Genomic DNA, 23143 nt, shown 5'->3' with positions numbered 1-23143 from the left:
GCCTCCTAAGTAGCTGGGATTACAGGCGCCTGCAACCACACCAGTCTAATTTTTGCATTTTTAGCATAGATGGAGTTTCACCATGTTGGCCAGGCTGGTCTCGAACTCCCAACTGCAGGTGATCCACCCTCCTTGGCCTCCCAGTGTTGGGATTACAGGCATGAGCCACTGTGCCCAGCTGAGCCAGGGTTTCTTTTACTTAGAGACCAAAGTATCTTGATAGAAGGAGAAACTTCAATATTTGTTAATTTGAAAGTCTCCTTTTATAAAGTTTATGGAATATGATGAAAAGGAACCACAGACAGCAATCAAGAGCATTTGACTTCCTGTTTCCCCACTTGGAGGTAACGCTATTCATGTTTGATAAGGCAGGAGCTCTGAAATCCAGTCCAGCCAGGACAGCACACTGATTACATATCTTACATTTGTTTAACACTTTACAGTTTAAAAAAATATACACATATATGTAAGTGTATGTATGTGTGTGTATATATATATTTATATATTTCCCATTTAATTGTCTCATCAACCACGTGAAGTGAGCTGTTTTGGCGTTTTTTAAAAAACTGGAAGTTCAGAGACATTATCAAAGGCAAGCAGGTTAGAAACAGGTCTCCTAAATTTCGGACCACTGAATTTTCTGCTGAGTTCTGATTACTTTTCAAATACTCTGTATTATGAATAGATGTTTTCTGTAGAAATACCGTATCAATACTTAATTATGAGAGGATAAATGTTTTGGAAATTGTAATGGTCAGGCTGGCACAGGTTATCCTCTAGTAAAAAATGCCCCCAAATCTTAGTGCTTTTACAACAGCAAAGGGCTATTTCCAATCATGGGTTGGCAACAGCTCTCCTTCATATTTTCCTCACTCCAGGCCCCAGGCTGATGAAGCTATTTCTATTTGAACCATGGTTGGTCATGATGGCAGAGGGAAATGCACATGGCGAACCATGTGCTGGCTCAAAATCTTCTGCCTAGAAGTCCCACACGTCATGTCCACTCTCATATTTTGGCCAAAGCAAGTCATGTAGCCAAATCAAACATCAATAGAGTGGGGAAGAATGATCCTCCCCTAGAGAGTACTAGTGACAAGCTGGGTACAGGGGCTTATACCTGTAATCCCAGCACCTTAGAAGGCCAAAGAGGAAGGATTGCTTGAGCCTAGGAACTCGAGACTAGCCTAGGCAACATAGTCAGATCTCCATCTCTACAAAAAAATAAAAAATATTAGCTAGGCATGGTGGCACACATCTGTAGTCCCAGCTACTGGGGAAGACTGTTTGAGCCCAGGAGTTCAAGGCTGCAGTGAGCTATGATCGTGGCACTGCACTCCAGCCTGGGAGACAGAGCAAGACACTGTCTCAAAAAGCAACAAAAACCAACAACAGTAACAACAACAACAAAACCAAAAAAAGGTAACACTGGTGACTATTTATGAGCACGAGATACTTTCCATATTTCAAATGAGCTTCTATTCTAATTCTGGGTCCCTAGATGCAATACCACTCAGCCTTGAGAATGACCAGGTTAAGGGGCTGTGGTATCACTCATGATTGGATGCAACCCACAGTTGACCTAGGAAAGTTTCTCAAAGCATGTCCTCAAGAATACTAGTTGCGTCAAACATCCCTAAAAATGGGTCACGTGGTCTTTTGATTTGCGAAAGTGCTATATCCCAAACTCTTGAAACTTTGCAGTGATAATAATATGTTCAAGTCTCCGAGAAGTCCTGTAAAATGCTGGACTTTGTTTAATCGGAAACTTTCCAAATTTTTTTTGATCCTGAAGCCTTTAATGTCTTCCATAATTTTATTTATTATTTGCTTTGCATAACACTTATTGGCATCCCACAGTACCACTGTTCACTGATCACAGTTTGGGCCAGTTTGCTGCAGTAAGACTGGGCTTGTGGTCAGGCCCCTAGGGTTTTAGCTTCACCTCTTTCACCAAATAGTGTGAACTTGGTATATCATTCATAATTCTGTTTTAATTTCTACATTTCTTAAACAGAATTAGTGTTATCCTCTGAGCTCCTAATGAGATCATTAATGTGAAAACGACTTAAATAATATAGTGTTTTATATATGCAAAGAATCAGCCTTGGACAAATATTTCAAAAAGACCCATCTTTTTATCAGAGTCCTGACTCTTCTCCTTGCACTTCCCACAAGCCCGGGTCTTTGGGCCTGTGTCAGAATAGGACGAACTGACAAATGTGCTTGACCTGAACTCATCTTCATGGTTGAGCTGTAAACATGGAGCCCTCCTGTCTTTGATGTTTCACAGCCAGCTGGGCTCTGGCTTGAAAAAGTAAAACTAATCACTGCAGGCTGTTGCTGCAGCACTAATAGTATTTTGGTCTTCTAGATGTGCCTGGATGAATGGGACTACTGAGGTGAAGGGAGACTTGAGGGACCATACATCTACCATAGGTGGGGCAGAGACAGAGCCTGAATTCTCATTTCCCATAGTAAATGCACCAGGGCCATGCAATGAAGATTAGGGGAGGTCCCAAGACCCTCGCCCACCCTCAGTTTATTCTACACATGCGGAAATTGAGCTCTTGGAAGAATTCCCTTGCTGTGAGTCCACAGAAAGTTGGTGATGTGGTAGAACTAGCAGTCTGGATTTCTCCCTTCCAGCAGACTTCTTGTTCTAGCCACTTCCTTTCCCTGTTCACTGTGCATGAGGATAGCTTGTAACAAGATTTCCTACTTCTGAAAGATTTATTTGAATATACTTGTAGTGGATCAGGAATTTTCCACAAGTTGAAGTGACCTATATGTCATTTTGCCGATAAACACAAAATGAAACAAAAAACTGTAATCTACTGTGGAACTGGGAATACTGTCTCCAAGGCATCTTTGGAAACCAGTTCTTTGGGAGTGGGGCTTGGTTAAGAGTCTACGGGAGTCTATGGAGCAGTTAGAGGGTCTAGAATGAAGGAAGGAGGAAGGAGAGAGAAGGGAAATAATTCAGGGTGATGGGATTCTCTGGCAATGTGCAGAGCCCTGGGGAGATAGACGTGCTGTTGATGAGTTTGGGAAATGGTAAGATGTGAGCTGTCTCTACACATCAGTGAGTTCTGACTGGCATGGAGTGCACAACAAGACAATCCATGACTTTAGAGATTTAGCTTCAAGCCCTGGATTTTTTTGGCAGCCATATTCAGCTTTCCCAAATAAGATTTTGTAGGTGATCTCTGTTAAAGCCAGAGAGAAAAGCAACTGCAGTTCTGTAACTGTTGATAGGGAGGATTTGTGCTTTGGTCTTTCTCCTTCTGTCTGCATCTCCCCAAGTGGATATAAAAGGAAGCCTGGCCGGGCGAGGTGGCTCATGCCTGTAATCCCAGCACTTTGGGAGGCCAAGGCGGGCGGATCACAAGGTCAGGAGATCGAGACTATCCCGGTTAACACGGTGAAACCGTCTCTACTGAAAACACAAAAAATTAGCCCAGCCTGGTGGCACGCGCCTGCAGTCCCAGCTACTCGGGAGGTTGAAGCAGAATTGCTTGAACCCGGGAGGCGGAGATTGCGGTGAGCCGAGATCGCACCACTGCATTTCAGCCTGGGGGATAGAGCAAGACTCTGTCTCAAAAAAAAAAAAAAAAAGGTGTGAATGCGTGCTTTGAAAGGGAACATGTATCTTTTCATGAATAATGTCACCTAATTCTTAAGCTACTTGGGGAGCATAATACACTATCTGATCAATTTGTGCATTCAGGACTAAGTCCTTTATAAGGGTGGTGGTAAATTTGCTTTCAGATGTATTCCATTGAGGATATAATTAGCCTTTGATAATGAATGGAAAAATCCATTCAAAATAAAGATATCACTCAGAAGGGTTCCAACATATGGCCTGAACTTCACATACTTAAATTAATTTACCTCAGCCTGCATTTCTAAGGTCTTCCCCTCCCTCTCTTCCCTCTTCACTTTTGGCTATAGTCATGTGACTTTTCAAATATACACAAAGATATTACCAAATATGTCCCCAGACATGTAGAGGCAGCATGTTGTAGTAATTAAGACTATGAACTCTAGACCTAGGCTCTTGGATTCAAAGTCCAGCTTTGACAATTACTGTTCCTTTGGGCAAGTCACTATTTCTGTGCCTCAATTTACCTGCAAAATAAGGATGGCATTAATAGTATTTATCTCACAGGGATGTTGTTAGGATAAAATGAAGTAATATTTATACAACTCTTGGAATATTGCCTCATAGATGGTAAGTCCTATGGGCTTATTAAACAAAATGCCTCTATTTCTTTGTATGTGCTTTTCCTTCTGCTCAGAATGCTTATCTACCACTTCTTCAGCCCTCACTGTACTCCCATCACTTTTTAAACAGCTCTACGGAGGTATCATTGACACGCAGTAAACTGCACATATTTAAAGTTTTGACATATGTACACATTCATGAACGCATCACTCACAAAAGGTTTCTCATGTCCCTTATACTTCTTTCCCCCTCTCCGTGTCCTCCCACTTGGCAATCACTGATCTGCTTTCTGTCACTGTAGACTTCTTTGAATTATCTGGATTTTTATATAAATGCAATCATACAATATGTAGTCTTTGGTGTCACTCCTTTCACTCAGCATAAAGTTTTTGAGTTTCATCTATGTTGTATGTATCAGTAATTAGTTCTTTTTTATTGCTGAATAATATTCTATTGTATGGATATACTACAATATGCTTATTCAATTACCTGTTGACAGATATTGGGACTTTATCTATTTTGTTACAGTTGTTTTCCTAGTGCCTCAAACAGTGCCTGACATGTAGTAAGTACTCAATAAATAGTACTTTAAAACAAGTAAATTAAAGAATTCCTTCTGGTGTGCTTCACCTTGTCCTTAAAACAATTATTGTTGCTATGAACAATATGCAGCCATTACAAACCGTGCCTTCAAAGAATACTGTATCATATGTAAGAACACAAATTGTTGCTGATAATAGGTCAGGTGAAAAAGACAAAACCCCAGAGCATACAAAGGCCTAGAATGCATGCAGCAGTCTATTATATATATATAAAATCAACATAAGTAATCTCTTGGACTTTATTTTTACTACTTCCCATAGTCTCCAAATTTTTGACAATGGAAGATTAAACTTTTTTTGTTTTCAAAAATGCAATTATATTTTTAAGAACAATCTGGCTGGGTCCAGTGGCTGATGCCTATAATGCCTGTAATGCCAGCAATTTGGGAGGTCAAGGTGGGAGGACTGTTTGAGCCCAGGAGTTCAAGACCAGCCTAGGCAACATGGTGAAACCCCATCTCTGCAAAAAAATACAAATACTATCCAGGCATGGTGTCCCATGCCTGCAGTCCCCTTTATCCTGAACAGGTGTTTCTCCCAATACATCTCTAGCACACCCAATTTCTCTTTCTTTTTTTAAATTTTTTTGAGACAGGGTCTCAGTCTGTTGCCCAGGCTGAAGTGCAGTGGTACAATCATGGCTCACTGCAGCCTTGATCTCCTGGGCTGAAGCGATTCTCCCATCTTAGCCTCTTGAGTAGCTGGAATGACAGGCATGCACCACCACACCCAGCTAATTGTGTGTGTGTTTTGTTTTTATAGAGACAGGGTTTTGCTATGTTGCCCAGGTTAGTCTTCAAATCCTAGGCTCATGTGTTCCTCCCACCTCGGCCTCCCATTGTGCTGGGATTACAGGTGTGAGCCACTGAGCCCAGCTGCACGTTCAATTTCTAGTTTCATTTTGGTGTCTGCTTCTTGGAGCCAGACTGAGACACTGAATATTAAGTGCCTAGTAGAGTACCTAAGAAAAAGTAGAAACTCAATACATTTTGTTTTTAAAAGATTATTTCTCTTATTTACTCAAGATCTTTAATGTGTATCTCATCTATAGCTGTTGTCACACTTCACAGATAGTTGAAGGTTTTCTGATTTTAGAAATCAGATAAAATATGTGCAACATAAAATTTGTGATTTTAACCATTTTTAAGTGTACAACTCAGTGGCATTAGTTACATTCACAAAGTTGTAAAACCATCACCATGATCTGTTTCCAAAGCTTTTTCATCACCCCAAATACTCTATTACTAAGCAATAACTCTTCCCCCCTCTTCCAGTCCCTGGTAACCTTCATTATACTTCCTGTCTGAGTTGTTTTATTACTTATTTCCCATGGTTAACTGAACTCAAAGGCAGCACTTTTGTCCTAGTTGTCTTTGTATTTTAGGTTGTGTACTAAATCTCAATGGAAATGAAATGAAAAATACAAACAGGGATGTACACTACTCAAGTGATGAATGCACCAGATCATTTAACTTGATTGTAATTTTTATTGAAGTTACTATCTCTCAATATTTTTGCTTCATAGTAAAACTTGTAAAGAAAAAAGGGGGTTTCTATGCATGCAGTTCAAGTTATATCTATCTTTTTCCCCTTGTGACACCTTTCTCTCCTCTACTGCATTTTCTAAAGATCACCACACATGATCATTTAAGCAGAACGCAGGTTGTAGGTCAACAGATGATTCTGTAACAGGGGGCAAAGGAAAAAATGCAAAGCTTCCCCTTTCTCAACATTAGTTAGCATGGGAAAGTTAACATGATGTGCTTCAGAGGGTTCATTAGAGGGGGCTTTCCTTTATGTGGCATTTGACTTTGTTTCTACTCAAATAAAATGAACTGGCAAAATATCTGAGCAGAAATGTGTATGCCTTTCTGAATAAAAGGAGCCTGGAGGTTGCCGTTTCACCTTGTTGACTGTTTCCTTTGCTGTACAGAAGCTTTTTTTTAGTTTGATGTGGTCTCACTTGTTCATTGCTTATGTTGCTTGTGTTTTGGGGGTCTTATCTAAAAATATCACTGCCAATGTCAAGGAAGGCTTTCGCTGTGTTTTCTTCTAGGAGTATTACGGTTTTAGGTCTTTAATCCATTTTGAGTTATTTTTTGCATATAATGTGAGATAAAAGCCCAGTTTCATTCTTTGCATGAGGGTATCTAGTTTTCCCAAAACCGTTTATTAAAGAGATTGTTCTGTTCCCATCATGTATTCTTGGCACACTTATCAAAGACTAGTTGACTGTACATGTGTGGGTTTCTGGGCTTTTTATTTTGTTCCACTGATCTATGTGTTTGCTATTACAATAAAATCAGTATCTCCAAGAGATACTTGAGCCTCCATGTTCATTGCAACATTATTCATAATAGCCAAGATATGGACACAACCTAAGTATCTGTCAATGGATGAATGAATAAAGAAAACGCGGTATGTAAATACAATGAGGCCAGGTGTGGTGGCTCATTCATGTAATCCCAGCACTTTGGGAGGTCGAGGCAGGCAGATCATATGAGGCCAGGAGTTCAAGCAGCCTGGCCAACATGGTGAAACCCTGTCTCTACTAAAAATGCAAAAATTAGTCAGGCGTGGTGGTGGGCACCTGTAATCCCAGCTACTCGGGAGGCTAAGGCACAAGAATTGCCTGAACCTGAGAGGCAGAGGTTGCAGTCAGCCGAGATTGCACCACTGCAGTCCAGCCTGGGTGACAGAGTGAGACTTTGTGTCAATAAATAAATAAATAAAATAAAAACAATGAAATACTATTTGATCATAAAAAAGAAGAAAATCCTGCCATTCATATGGGAAACATTATAAGTGAAATAAACTAGACACAAACAGTTACTGTATGATGATCTGAAAGAAACCAACATATCTCACAACAAAATATTATGCATCCCTATTGCTCACCATATATGAAAATTAACTCAAGATGGATTAATAGCTTGACTCGGTGCAGTGGCTCATGCCTGTAATCTTAGCACTTTGGGAGGCCAAGGTAGCTGGATCGCTTGAGTCCACGAGTTCAAGGTCAGCCTGGGAAACATGGCAAAATCCTGTCTCTACTAAAAACACAAAAACTGAGGTGGGAGGATCACCTGAGCCTGGGAAGGTCGAGGCTGCAGTGAATGTGATTGTGCCATTGCACTCCACCCTGGGCAACAGAGTGAGACAAACAACCAAACAAAGATGGATTAAAAGCTTAAATCTAAGGCCTGAAACCATAAAAATTCTAGAAGAAAACCTAGGCAAAATTATTCTGGACACTGGCCTAGGCCAAGAATTTATGACTAAGACCCCAAAAGCAAATGCAACAAAAACAAATAGGACCTAATTAAACAAAAAAGCTTCTGCACAGCAAAACAAAAAAATATCAGATTAAACAGACAAGCTACAGAATGGGAGAGAATATTTGCAAATTATGCATCCTGCAAAGGAACGATATCCAGAATCTACAAGGAACTCAAAGAAATCAGCAAGAAAAAGCAAATAATCCATTAAAAAGTGGGCAAATGACACAAATAGATATTTATCAAAAGACGATATACAAATGACCAACAAACATCAAAAAATGCTCGGCCAGGCACAGTGGCTCACACCTGTAATCCTAGCACTTCGGGAGGCCGTGGTGGGTGGATCACCTGAGGTCAGGAGTTCAAGACCAGCCTGGTCAAGATGGTGAAACCCTGACTCTACTAAAACACAAAAATTAGCTGGGCATGATGGTGGGTGCCTGTAATCCCAGCTACTTGGGAGGCTGAGACAGGAGAATCACTTGAACCCGGGAGACAGTGGTTGCAGTGAGCCGAGATAGTGCCTCTGCACTCCAGCCTGGGCGGCTGAGCGAGACTCTGTCTCAAAAAAAGAAAAGAAAAACTGCTCAACATCAGTAATCATCAAGGAAACACAAATCGAAACCACAGTGAGATACTACCTTACCCCAGCCAGAATGGACATTATTAAAAACTCAAAAAAACTATAGATGTTGGCATGGATGTGGTGGAAAGGGAATGCTTATGCACTGCTGGTGGGAATGTAAATTAGCACAGCCTCTAATGGAAAACGGTATGGAGAGTTCTCAAAGAACTAAAAGATCTACCATTCAATCCAGCAATCCCACTACTGAGTATCTTTCCAAAGGAAAAAAAGTCACTATATAAAAAAGACACCTGCACACATATGTTTATTGCAGCACAATTCACAATTGCAAAGGAATGGAATCAGCCTAAGTGCCCATCAACCAATGAGTGGAAAAACAGTATGTGATATATATATGTATATATACTTGAGTGGAAGTGGAGACCATTATTCTGAGAGGTTAACTAAGGAATGGAAAACCAAATTCTCAATTATATGTAGAAGCTAAGCTACGGGTATGCAAAGGCATACAGGTATAAAGGACATTGGAGACTCAGAAGGGAGGTAGGAGGAGGATGAGGAATGAAAAACTACAAATTGGATACAATGTACACTACTCAAGTGATGAATGCACTAAAATCCCAGACTACCACCATGCAATTCATCCATTTAGCCGAAAACCACTTGTACCCCTAAAGGTATTGAAATTAAAAAAAATTAATATATGTACCTTGACATATTTTGAGGTGGCTGTTCAGAGGGCCTGCCGACAGAGGTGGCCTGCAAAGCTATCTTCTGTGAAGGAGATTTGCAACTGTAGAGGGAGTAAAGTGAAGTAAATGGCAGATGGCTATCAGGTATTCTTTGAAACACCACCCCACTTTCTGCCCCTGGATCTAGGAAGGATCACCTGGGAGTCTGACACTTTAAAGGCCCTGTAGAAACATTTATCACAGGCTCCCATCTCTTCTGTCTGAGGGCCTATTCCTGTAAGATTTCATCTGCATAACAAGACCACCTTTACTAGCCAGGCCTCCTCTTCTCACAGTTCCATAACCTGTCTTGCCACCATAACCCGTTTTGCTATAATCCAAGCCCTCATTCTTGCTGTAACTTCAAGATGGTATAGAAGTGTTAACCCTCTGGCCATTTCTTTGAGTTTTTATAATTTGCATGACTTCCATACACATGTGCACACAATAAAATCTGTATGCCTGTTTTTCCTGATAATCTATTATCAGTTTGTTTTATAAACTCAAATGATTGAAACTTCAGGGGAAAAATTTAAACTTTCCTACAATCTCACTTACATGTGGAATCTAAAAAAAGTCAAGCTCATAGAAGCAGAGTAGTATGCCAGGGGCTGGGAGGTGAGGAAAATGGGGACATGTTGGTCAAAGGGTACAAACTTTCGGTTATAAAATGAGTAAGTTCTGGTGATCTAACATACAGCATGGTGATCACAGTTAATAATACATTCTTGTTTACTTGAAATCTGCTAAGAGTAGATCTTAAGTGTCCTCACCACACACACACACACACACACAAATGATAACAAGATATGGCGACGGATGTGTTAATTTGTGATAAACACTTGACAGTGTATGCCTGTATCAAATCATCACATCGTACAGCTTGAATATATAAGATTTTTGTTTGTCAATTACACCTCAATGAACTAGAAGAAAAAGTAAAAGGATCCTGGATCACTTCAAAATATAAGCATGGCCACGATTGTGTGAGAAAATCAATAATGCAGCTAGGTTCATGTTTGAGTTTAGAGTCTGTGCACAGGTTGGGTCTCCAGGCCTAATGAAGGTATCCTAGAGCAAGTAGTGGGAAACATCACCATGTTGAGCCTGCTTGGAGTTGGGTGGGTTGGAGTCAACTGTGTGGATGACATACCACAAACTCTGACTTGATTTGGAGACACATCTCTGACAAGGTAATGATTTAGAATAGGGTTCCTCAACCTTGGCACCATTGCCACAGCATTCTTTGTGATGGGAGCTATCCTGTGCATTGTACAATGTTTATAGCAGCATCCTTATCCTCTACCCACTAGATGCCGGTATCACTCCACCTGCTCACCCTTACACCGCCTCCCCAAGTGGTGACAACCGAAAATGTCTAGACATTGTAAAATGATGTCCCAGGGGCAGGGCGGGGGGGTGGGGAGGTGGCAAAATAGCACCTGGTTGAGAACCATTGATTTAGATGAGAATGACCATGAATAAATTTCACCATTGTATTATGCCTGTATTTCTGCATTTTGAAAGTGGAGATACTATTTTTCCAGGTGTTTCTTCTAAAGATTTTGTTTGGATTTCTGCGTCAGAAAAAGGAAATGAAAAGAATGCCTTTAAGAATCTCCTATTCTCTCATATCCTTCCTTCTTCTTACTCATGCTTACCAGTTTTTTTCCCCCTCTTCCTACTGAGAAATAAGTAACGTTTAATTGGTTTAGGTTTGCAGTTTCTATTTTCCTGCTTCACTAAGTATATATCAATAGATACATACTTTGCCACAACAATAAACAAAAAATACTTTCTGACAGGTGATTTATACTAGGCTGGACTTCATTTTACAAAGCATTCCAAGGGGGCTGGGTGCGGTGGCTCACGCCTGTAATCCCAGCACTTTGGGAGGCTGAGGTGGGCAGATCACCTGAGGTCAGGAGTTCGAGACCAGCCTGGCCAACATGATGAAACCCCAAAAACACAAAAAATTAGCTGGGCGTGGTGGTGGGTGAATGTAATCCCAGCTACTCAGGAGGCTGAGGCAGGAGAACCGCTTGAACCCAGGAGGCAGAGGTTGCAGTGAGCCGAGATCGCACTACTGCACTCCAGCCTGGATACGGCAGAGCGAGACTCCATCAAAAAAAAAAACCAAAACAAACCCCTCCACCCCTCCTCCCAAAAAAAACCCCAAAGCATTCCAAGGGATTTCATTTTATGAAGCATCACAAAAGACTTCATTTTCTGAGCATCAGGAAAGTTTTAAAGGTATGTTAAGTTCTCTTCAAGCAAAGGACTGTTGGGCTGAAATCCCAGGCCTTCTGGTTCCGTGAGGACTTTCTGTGGCTTGGAGGAAAAGCAGAAACGCTCTCTCTCTGGGCATTCTCTCTGCCTAAGCCCACCAGGGAGCTACATAAGCTTAATTAATGTTTGTAAAACATTTTTGAGATGAAAAACACCATTAGCTCAAACCAGTGCTATGAAAAGTATTGTTTTTGAAACTGCATCCACACATTAGCTGTCTTAACTAGTCTTGAGGGAGATAGAAAGAACCAAAAGTACCAAATGGTGACAGAGGAGATGATGGAGGCCCTAATGGGACTCCTGGCTCCAAGGAGGAGCAGTGCTGGATGGATTCATTCCTATGTGTGCTGTATGGGTCCTGCTTTCCAGAGCAGCCTCCAGCAACTGATTATTTACGTGGGTAAATAATGAAAAATGTTGTTTTATGCCCCGGATGTTGCTGAAACAAGAAATCAACACAGGCTCATATCCAGGGTGAGAACCAGGAGACAGAATTGGCTAGCTGGTGAGGGTGCATCTGCTAAGAGATTTAGACAGTAAAGGATGACTGGTCAGAGGCCATAAAGCCCAGGAAATGTCCTAAACACAGGACTGCTGAGCACAAAGACTTCCTGTCGTATAGAAAAGAATCCCCTCTGGGCACAGCCCTTTCCCAGAGCCATGGTGAGACAGCCAGGTGGGAAGGACTCCCTGGCAGAGCCTCTGACCTACCTGCACACTGGAAGGAGTGTGGGGTGGAGCCATAGAAGTTCCAGTTTTTGCAGGGGAGAGGAGCCTTGCCCCTCCTCTTCCTTGGTGGTACCTGGGAAGCCCACGGGCAGGAAGCACACTCTCCTGCTTCGCTAGGTGTCTCTCCTTTTCTTCCTTTTCACCCAATAAAACCCTGCCCTACTCACCCTTCAAATCATCTGCAAGCCTAAATTTTCGTGGCAGTATGACAAGGACCCCATCTTCAGCTGAACTAAGGAAAAGTCCCCAAACAATGGGAAGAAAGGCAGGGAGTAGACATCCATTTTCCTGGCGTAGATTGTGGAGGGGTACCATGGTTCTGACCAGATGTGTATCCGGAGCTTAGAATTCATAAGCAGAGCTGAATTGAGGAGGTGTCCCTTCCTTTGAGCTGGCATGGTTTGGTGAGCAGGGTGTGACCTGGAATTCAGCCCTCGATCTAGCTTCTACAGCCTGGCATCCTGGTGTGGTGCATAACCTGTGCGGCCAAGTGCTGGGCCTTAGAAGACCAAGCCTAGCAGGATAGAGTTGCACCTCTGAGCTGCATCTCTTTAAATTGCCTCAGAAACAATCTGGAAGCTGCTGGAATACTTACTACCAAGGTCCTCCACCAGATTTCTGGCGTCTTGCCCTTCCCTCCCTTTTCAGTTAGTTAGTCCCAAATCGCTACTCCCTTGTCTGGAGACTTGTCCCAACTACCTTCAAACTGTATAGTCCTTCACTAACATCACTGATGACAAGAGGAGAGCTTGATAAAACTCATAAAGCCTTGCATTTATTTGTGAGTCTGTTATAAAGTTCTAAAATTCAGCACTTTATCTTTCAATACTTTAGGGGAGAAAGTTACAAATACGTCTGCTTCTGAGAACTTTAAGCTTCATGTTAAGCTTGAAGTCATGTAATAATTTATCATTCATTCCAGTGTTGGTAAAAAACATACTTTTCCATAGAGTCCTGGTGTCTGTGGCTTTATTAGAGGAGCCACAGTATTTTTAAATATGAGAGCTTCATCAGAGAGTGATTTGCTGGCCTATGGGTTTGAATACATTTGGCACAGACAAGTGAGTGAGGTCACTTTGCTGTCTTTTAAAGACTGTCCATTGCATTTCAAAGGAAACCCAAGCTCCTCCTCACGACAGGCAGGGCCTTAAAAACCTAGCCTTTCCCTCCCCTTGGGCCTCTTTCATCCCTGCACACTGCCCTTCATCCACACTGCCTCTCTCTGTCCTCTGGACATGTTGCTTCCCCTTGCTGTTCTTACAATGCTTACACCTTCACTCTTCATCCGACTGGCTCCTTCTTGTCATTCATTCCTTCCTCCCCTCAGAGAGAACTGCCCTGACCACCCAAATGAAAGAAGTCCTTTTCCCAAGTTACTGTCACCTTACTTTAGGGTATTTATTTTTAATTTAAAAAAAATTTAAATTTCTATTTTTTCATCTTCAGTGTCCAGCTGGAAAGGATATTTTTATAGCACTTATTACTCTGCAGTTAATACATGTCCTCACCTCTATATTCTCTATTATGTCCAGGGTGACTATGTAATGTATTATCCAAACTGAGATACCCTTGAGAGTGAGAGCTATTAATAATTATAATGAGACAACGAAATAAGGTGAGACTCTCCCAGGGACACAAGAATGTATGGATCATTGGAGCTGAACCCATCAGAGAATGTAATCTTCCTCAGGGCATGAACTTTGTGTGGCTTCTTCACTGTTGATCATCAAAGCAGGAAACTGTACCTACTACCTATAGGTACTTACTGTTAAATGAACAAATGACTTCTATATGCATAGATTTACACGTTTAAATTTTCCTTGTCATTTTTGCCTTTTTCCATATATTAAATATGAGTGTATATATTTACAATGTCATTTTAAGGGAAAGAAATCAGAAAATTATATGAACCTTACGTTCCCTAGATGATATGTATAAATGTGGGTAATGACTGGTAACAGGGAAAAATAAAGTGTTTATATATTTTAGAGATGGTATAATGGTTGGTTTTTTCTTTCTTTTTCAATTTGTTTTATTCCTGTGACATTATATGTAAAATTTTCAAAAACTAAAAGGCAAAAATGGAAAAATGAAAGAATGTTTTCTTTAACATAACTGACCCTAAGCTACATCTCTAGCTCTGACTTGCCTCTGTTTTATGAATTCCAAGCTCCTCAAACATATCTAGCCAGAACCATGGTACCCCTGCCATAATCCATGCCAGTAAAATTTATGTCCACTCCCCTGCCTTTCTACCCATGGCTTAGTTCCAACAGAGGTTACATGTGAACATCTGACGGTGGAACCTAAATCATGCTCACACGTGACCTGTGTTGCAGGAAGTGTAAGGAATGAAGTTGATAGCTTTCTTTCCATCGCACGCTGAAAGAAAGAATGGTTGTTGAATGAGCCAATCCATAAAGAAGCATTCATTTACTTCGACACATATTGAGTACCTACTATGTGGATGGCCCAGAGGTGAGAGCAACTTGTTGAAAGTTTTTTAAACTCTCATTTCTTTAACCTTCTTTTTCCATAATTATCTTAATCTACTATTACAGGTTAACCCCTTTAACTTCTCTTTTCCAGCAGAATTATAATATACGGGTCTTGGTCTGACATATTTTCAATGGTGTTGAAATACAAAGCAGTGATTCTACACCCAGATGAACAATAGTTGTGAAATGGATCCTAGAAGAATGGTAAAATCAGAGGAGAATGGAAGGTCATGGGTTTCCCACTGAATTAAAATTCAGACTAGGCTGCTTCCCTTCCCCTTTGTTGGAGACATTTATAGCTAGGGGTTTAAGACTGAGACCCAGGCTTCCTTAAAGAAAGTTTTACTTTGAATCTCAACAAAAAAGCAAAGTGCATGATGGGGAGTCTGACCAATTGGATATATATTTCCTGAAATGTATTGATTTAAAGAAGCTCTTGAACAATTGTTTTATTGCTTTTCAATTGGTCTCAGGTTTTCAATAAAGAAAATAGAGGCCGGGCGTGGTGGCTCACGCCTGTAATCCCAGCACTTTGGGAGGCTGAGGTGGGTGGATCACAAGGTCAGGAGATTGAGACCATCCTGGTCAACATGGTGAAACCCCTTCTCTACTAAAATACAAAAACTTAGCTGGGCATGGTAGCACATGCCTGTAGTCCCAGCTACTCAGGAGGCTGAGGCAGGGGAATTGCTTGAACCCAGGAGGTGGAGGTTGCAGTGAGCCAAGATGGCGACACTGCACTCCAGCATGGCAACAGAACAAGACTCTGTCTCAAAAAAAAAAAAAAAAAGAAAAAAGAAAGTAGGATAGTGGAAAGAGCACTCATCACTGCAACTTTTGACCGTGATTAACCTCTCCGCATGCAGGCTCTCATTCACGCTGGTGTTGTACTAGCTGATCATCAAGTTCTTATCCAGCTCTTATTTGCTATGTTTCAATGGTGTAATTTAAATAAGTTAATAACCAAATTAATAATTGAATAAGTGCTATTCGAGTCCCTCATTAATCTACATTGAGTTTCACATATTTTTTCTAACATATCACCTAGTATCTATTTATATCAGGATGGTGACAGTACAAATGTTTTTATCCATAGTATGCACACCAGTATTCCTCTTCCTTGGCTCCTTTAACCCTCTGATGACTGTATCTATAGCCTAGTTTTCTTTAGGAAAAACCACATTTTACATAATGTATGTCTATATTGGTAACTCTTAGATGTTAAAATATTTAATAAACATGAGCTTAAGACTCCGGGTACAAATGTCATTGCATAGAAATCAAACAGAAAGAAATGGATATAATCAAACATGACTGTGGGCCACGCACAGTGGCTCATGCCTGTAATCCCAGAACTCTGGGGATGAATTGCTTGAGCCTAGGAGTTCAAGGCCAGCCTGAGCAACGTGATGAAACTCTGTCTCTACAAAAAATACAACAATTAGCTGAGTATAGTGGTGTACACTTGTGGTCCCAGCTACTCAGGAAGCTGAGGTGAGATGATTGCTTGAGCCTAGGGGGTCGAGGCTGCAGTGAGCCATGATTGAGTCACTACACTCCAGCCTGGGTGACAGAGCGAGACCCTGTCTCAAAAAAAAAAAAAAAAACACAAAGGACTGAACAGTATGTAATATTAATGTTAGAATTAATTTAATAAAATATAGAGTTGACAAAAAATTCCATTTTTCTTTCATTCCCATGAACACCAACATTGATAGAGACACCATCATCTCTTGGCTGGGTATCTGCAAAGCCTACGGTCAGTAAATGTTAGGAACACCATTATCCCTTTCCAGAATACCTAAATAAATCTGAGGATAAAAAACAGAATTGTGGATATATAATTTCTTGTTAGGATGGCTGCAAAACCACATGGTCAATAATGAATCTAGTGAAACACTATCTGTATCCCGGAAAATTGCAAAAATTCATGGTCAATACCATGGTTAGGGCCACTATCATCTCTTAACTGACACATGCAATATCGCATGGTAACTAATGTTGTTAAGGACATGTCGCTCTTTACCTGGACAACTAAAATATCCTAAGACCACTAACATGGTAAGGGACAGAACAACTTTTATCTGGATACATGCAAAATTCAGAGGTCAGCACTGTATATACAGACACCATCATCTTCTAATTAGATACTTGCAAAAACCTCATGGTCACTAATATAGTAGACAAACACCATCTCTAACTTGATCACCTAAAAAGGCCAAAATAAACATCACAGTAGGGGCACATCATTCCTTACCTAACTGCAAAATCCCATGGTCATGATCTTGATTAGGGACACCATCAACTCTTGTCTGGATGCCTGCGCATTTCCGAGGAAAACACCTTAGTTACAGGCATCTTCATAGCTTAATAGGATATCTGCAAAATTTCCCTGGTCACTATGGTGGTTAGTCAACATAACTTACAAGAATACTTGCAAACAAATTTGGTCACTATGTTGGCTTAAGAACACGTGTACTGCTTACCTGGATTATCAGCTTTGGTACTAACATCATCTTTTATTTGCATGCAAGCAAAATCTTGCCTTCAGTACCACAGGGAAGCTTTCAATAATCTTTTTTTTTTTTTTTTTTTTTTTTTTTTTGACGGAGTCTCGCTCTGTCGCCCGGACTGGAGTGCAGTGGCCGGATCTCAGCTCACTGCAAGCTCCGCCTCCCGGGTTTACGCCATTCTCCTGCCTCAGCCTCCCGAGTAGCTGGGACTACAGGCGCCCGCCACCTCGCCCGGCTAGTTTTTGTATTTTTAGTAGAGACGGGGTTTCATCAATAATCTTTTAATTGGAATTTACAAAAACCCAAAGAGACAACAGTGCTTAAGGACAAACCTATAACCTGGACACCTGAAAATTCTATGGGCACTATAAACTTAAAAAAACCCCATAAAATCTACCTAGATACTAGCAAGTATCTAGGATCAACAATGTAGTTAGAGACACCAGTAACTCTTGAGTGGACATCTGCAAAAACAGCAATCAAGAGATGACGGATCAACTAACAATAATATTTCATTTGTGATTTTGCTGGAATCAGTTAAGAGATGATATGGGCCTTAACCACAGTAGAGAAAGCACCATCATCTCTTAATCGAATCTTTAAAAAAAATCATGATAAAAATTGTGTTAAGAATGCATGTACTATGCGAACACCTGCAAAATTCTATGGTTACTTGATAATTATGGGTCCCTTCAAATCTACCTGGAAACATTCAGGTGTTCCAAGTCGACAACCTAGTTAGAGGCATATTCTCGTCTTGACAAGATAACTGCAAAAAAAAAGTCATGGTCAATATATAGGTGTTGGACAAAATTATAACTTACTTGGATACCTGAATACATTTTAGTCACTACTAAGGTTAAACACATACCTAAACTCAAACAGAAAGGCTTATTGCTTCAGAGTGTTTATTGGGACGCTATCATTTCTTACTTGAATACCTGCAAAAAACCTCTGATAACACAAATGTTAGGGATACCATGTATACTCACCAAGATATCTGAAGATCACATGATCTGTAGGATGCTTAAGGCCCACGTAATCACTTGTCTATAAGCAAAGCCCCCATTAATGGTCATTATGAAGTTCAACATGATCTTCTGGCTGGAACCTGAAAAACGCATTGTGACAAATGTGATACAGACACACCTTTCCAACTTGGACAATTGCAAATAATCTTATTCACTTCCATCATTGCAGGATACATCTCTACCTGGAAACTTGCTATAACACGAGGTCTATACCATGGTTAAGGACACCATTGTTTTCTGACTGCACACCTTTAAAAATACCATGGAAATACTGTGATGCAGAACATATGAAAATTACCTGGATGCCTGCAACTCATAAAACACTCACAGTGTAAAAAATAAATTTTCTCTAAAACACAGAATAGGGTAACATGGTTACTAGAATTGTTTTTTAAAAAATCACATGGTAAACAAGTTTAGGCAAACAAACATTACTTATCTAGATATGTAAAGACCAGATGATCTGTGATGTTAAAGTGCACATCATCACTAACCTGGATACCAAAAACAGCTTCTGATAATGACCATTGTTAGGTTTGTTATAATCTCTTGACTGGAACCTGAAAAACACATTATGATACATATAGACACACGTATAAAGGGATATAATGTGTTCTATCTATAGCGATGCTTGCAAATAACTTTATATGTATACACACACACACACACACACATATAAAGGGATACAATGTATTCTATCTATATGGATGCTTACAAATAAATTTGGTCACTTCCATCACTATGAAAACATCAACTCTACCTGGATACTTGTAGTAATACAAGGTCAAGACCATTGTTGGATAACATAACATTTGTTTTAGGGCACCTGTAAAAATCCCATGGTTACTATTGTGACTAGTAATTATAATTACCTGGTATGTCCAATTCCTTATCACTCAAAGGGTTAAACAAATGTTTTCTTAAAATATAAAAAGGGAAAATTCATGGTTTTGAGAATTGGTAAAGACTCTGTCATTTCCTATCTGAATATTTAAAAAGAAATCATGGTAACATCAAGTGTTAGGGACACAACCATCAATTATACCTATACGAAGATCAGATAACCTGTGCTCTGGTTTAGGTCTCTCCATCATCATTTACCTCAAAACCAGCAATATCACATATTAATTACCATAGATAGGCTCACCATGATCTCTGGACATACCCTGGAAAACACGTTGTGGGAAATGGATTTGGTACTAGTCTAATCCTACTTGTAGAACTACAAATTCCCTTGGTCTCTTGAATCTTTTGGGGCCCATAAATACTAGATAAGGGCAGAACTACAAAGTCAAACTATAGAAAGAGGCACCGTCCACTCTTTGACAGATACCTCCAATAATCCCATGGCCAATAATGTGGTGATGAGCAGTATGAGAAAATACCAAGATACCTGCATATGTCTATCAGTACAAGTGTTATATACACATTATCTCAAAAGAAAAATACATTAAAAACTCATGGTTCCTGTTACTATTAGGGATACTTTAATTTTTAAACTGCATACATGCCATAAACAAGGTTTATATAATGGTCTTGAAAACACCATTCGTTACTTACGTAACTGAAAAGACGAAGGCATCTAATGAGTTGGAGTCACACCACCTCATGCCTGTATACTACCAAACAACTTTTGGGAAGCCTGAAAAAGACAAACACAGTAACACTGTTAGAGGGACCATACTCACTTACCTAAAAATCTGAACAACAGGTGGTCTGTAGTGTGGTAAGACCCAATTTATCACTGACCTAGTTACTACCAAGAACCCATAAATGACCACTGTTAGGTTCACTATGATTTCATGACTACTGGTACCTGAAGAAACATATTCAACAATGAATATGCTTAATGAAACACGCTGTTTTACCTGCAAAAAAGGAGGGGGCACCTGCAACTTGTATCAGTCATTTTCCTCGTTAGAGGAACCACCAACACTACCTTAATCTTCGTAGAACTTTGAGATCAGCACCAATGTTGGAGAAACCATTATCGCTTGACTTAGAAATCTCATTGGTCATACTATAATGTGGAGAAGTAGGATAACTCACCTGGATATCGGCATAGCCCTCCTTAGAGACTAATGTTAAACACATATTATATCTTTTTTATTTTTTTAAGAGACAGGGTTTTGTCCTGTCACCCAAGTTGGAGTGCAGTGGTGTGATCACAGCTCACTGCAGCCTCGACCTCCTGGGCTCAACTGATCCTCCTGCCTCAGCCTCCAGAGTAGCTCGTACTATAGGCACATGCAACTATGCCCAGCTTGGTTAGATACTACACATTATATCTAAATTCTAAAATAATAAGGGCTAATGCTTACTAGCCTTGGTGGGGAAAACATTTCTTAACTGAATGCCTGCAAAAAAACCATGGTAACACGAAAGTTAGAGGCACCATCCACACTTAATTATACATCTGATGATTAGATTGTTTTCTGAGTGCTTGCTTAAGGCCTACATCATTACTTACCTGGATGCAAGCAAAGTCTCGTTGTTGATCATGATGAGGTTTACCATGACTTCTTGACAGGATCCTAAAAACACATTATGGCAAATGTATGTAGACACAGCTTTTTTTCTAGAACCCTGCAATTAAGCTTACTCACTACCACCATTGCAAGAACCATCAAGTATACCTGAAATCTTGCAGTACTCCAAGGTCTATAGCACTGTTAGAGATACCATTTTCTCTTTACTACTTACCTGCAAACAAACCCACAGTTGCTACTATGACATGCAACTCCACCGTTAATTCCTTGGATAGCAAATAGCTCAACAATCACAAAATTAAACATACATTTTCTGTAAAATATAAAACAGCAGAATAACATGGTTGCTATAGTTGGTAAAGACTATCATTTCTTACCTGAGTACCTACGGAAAAAATCACACGCTAAAAAAGTTTAGGTAAATGTATACCACTTACTTAGATATATGAAGATCTGGCCGGGCGCGGTGGTGCACACCTGTAATTCCAGTACTTCGGGAGATCAAGGTGGGTGGATTGCTTGAGGCCAGGAGTTCGAGACCAGCTTGGCCAACGTGCAAAAACCCCAACTCTAAAAATACAAAAATTAGCAGGACGTGGTGGTGCACACCTGTAATCCCAGCTATTCAGGACGCAGAGGCACGAGAATCGCTTGAATATGGGAGGTGGAGGTTGCAGTGAGCTGAGATCACCCCACTGCATTCCAGCCTGGCCGACAAAGCACGACTATGTCCAAAAAAAAAAGATATATGAAGATCTGATGGTCTATGATGTGGTTAAAGAACACATCATCACTTGCCTGCATAACAGAAATGTCTGATAAACCATTGTTAGGTTTATCAGGGTCTCACTACAGAAATCTGAAATACACATTGTGAAATATGTGCTAAAGGACACAAACATTTCCACCAAGACGACATCTGAAAATAACCTTGGTCACTCCATCATTACGGAACACATAAACTCTACCTGGATACTTGTAATAATGCAAGATCAATACCACTGTGATCTACAGATACGTAGGTTTTCCTAATTTTTGTGTTGCCATATTTTGTTCAGGTATTTAGTTAAGGAATTATATTTTCCCAACCAATGCTGGTAAGCATTAGTCATTATTTTTAGAGTTTAGTTATAATGTGTTTAGTCTTATAGTGAGGGAGGGATATGCAGGTATGCAGAAAAACAGCAGATAAACTTAGCCACTTCCACAATTATGGGACATATCAAATCTATCTGCACAATTTCAGTGATACAGGGTCAAAATCTATGCAGAAATCCATTATTTCTTGACTGGACACTGGTAGAAATCCTATTGGCAGAACAGGGGTGGGGAACACAGTGATAAATACCTGGCTGGTTACCTGCAATCCCTCAACACTCTCAAGGTTCTGCATATACTTTTCGTGAAACAGAAAATGGGAAAACTCGGCCTATCTGGGATTGGTAAGGACTCAATCATTTCTCTCCCAAATACCTGGGAAAGAAATCACGATGGGAAGACATGTAGGGATACATCATTACTGAACTAGGTCTCTATGACAGTTCCACGCTGCAGGCTGTGGTACTTACTTCACCCAGCAATGCCCCACATTATCTAGGATTGAAAGGCCTGCTGTGATGCCCTGACACACATCTGAAAGACATATTGTGGTTGATCCACAACCTGTGCTACAAGGACAATCACAAATACTCTTGTTCACTGGCATCATTTCACGACTCATCAAGGTTACCTGGATAACAGAAGAACTCTGAGGCTACAGCCTACAAGGGATACCTGCAGAAACACCACAGTCCACATCGGGGTGACAGATAATATGATCAACTATCTGGGCATTGGCATATCTATCTATTGTGTGGAGTGTGAAATTTGCAAAAAACAAACAAACAAAAAGCCTTACCTCTGAATAAGCAAACAGTAAAATCTCATGCTTACTGGCATTGGGAATCAGTAATTACTTTTTCCCAGTGACACATATGCCAAACACAAGGTTACTCTACCAGACTCAAAACCATCATTAATTTTATCTACATGCAGGAAACACAGAATGTCTTTCATGAGATAATGTCACAACATCTCCTACTTCTCTACAGAAAGAGAACTTTACGGGACCCCTGCAGGAAACCATGGGAAAAACACTGTGTCAAGGAGAGCGACCTCTTTGTCCAGGAA

At 40.4% G+C, this 23143-nt stretch overlaps 1 long non-coding RNA gene across 1 annotated transcript; it reads right to left on the bottom strand.

The window, feature by feature from the left end:
• Positions 1-10907: 10907 nt before the first annotated feature.
• LOC105523108 lies at positions 10908-21259 on the bottom strand. The gene is made up of 7 exons (XR_001003538.1): positions 21189-21259; positions 20956-21019; positions 20807-20842; positions 20046-20127; positions 14772-14825; positions 12611-12784; positions 10908-11002 (listed from the first exon to the last, which is right to left on the bottom strand). It is a non-coding gene; the product is annotated as an uncharacterized LOC105523108 (long non-coding RNA).
• Positions 21260-23143: the final 1884 nt, after the last annotated feature.

This window comes from Colobus angolensis, unplaced genomic scaffold (assembly GCF_000951035.1).
Source record: "Colobus angolensis palliatus isolate OR3802 unplaced genomic scaffold, Cang.pa_1.0 Scaffold450, whole genome shotgun sequence".
Classification (NCBI taxonomy): Eukaryota; Metazoa; Chordata; class Mammalia; order Primates; family Cercopithecidae; genus Colobus; species Colobus angolensis.
The sequence above is the reverse complement of the archived record's forward strand: the minus strand, read 5'-3'. Positions and strand labels throughout refer to the sequence as shown.